Genomic DNA, 513 nt, shown 5'->3' on the forward strand with positions numbered 1-513 from the left:
TTACTTAAAAAAATGTATGTAATCAGTTTCCACAATTATTTTTAGTTAAATGAACTTACATTGTAACTTAGATGCTAAAGATTTTTATAGTTATATTGTTGCAACTCAAAGATGCTTTTACTAGTAATTTTATTAGGCCAAAATCTGAGTTATCACGTTGACAAACAAATAAAAGAATAAAGTGACACTGTCTGATCCATAGCACAACTCATACATGCACCTACACGCTGTCCTCCCTTTTTCAGAAGGCTTTTCAACCACCCGGTGTATGATCCACTCTCTGGACATGTGTGCAGAGGTGTAATTTTCACCCTTTCCTCCTGAATTAGGACACCCCCTACCACACACACACACACACCGTTCACCCTGGATTCTTGGATAATTTTGGTCACTTTTCACCCTTGGCAGACTAGTGCTGTACAAATGACAGACGCAGAGCAGGCCTTGCAGCTGTGTTTCTGAGCCCTTACCCACCCCCTAAGAGGTACACATTCATACAAACACACACACACA

This window comes from Morone saxatilis, unplaced genomic scaffold (genome assembly GCF_004916995.1).
Source record: "Morone saxatilis isolate NCDOM2014 unplaced genomic scaffold, NCSU_SB_2.0 Contig9, whole genome shotgun sequence".
NCBI lineage: Eukaryota > Metazoa > Chordata > Actinopteri > Moronidae > Morone > Morone saxatilis.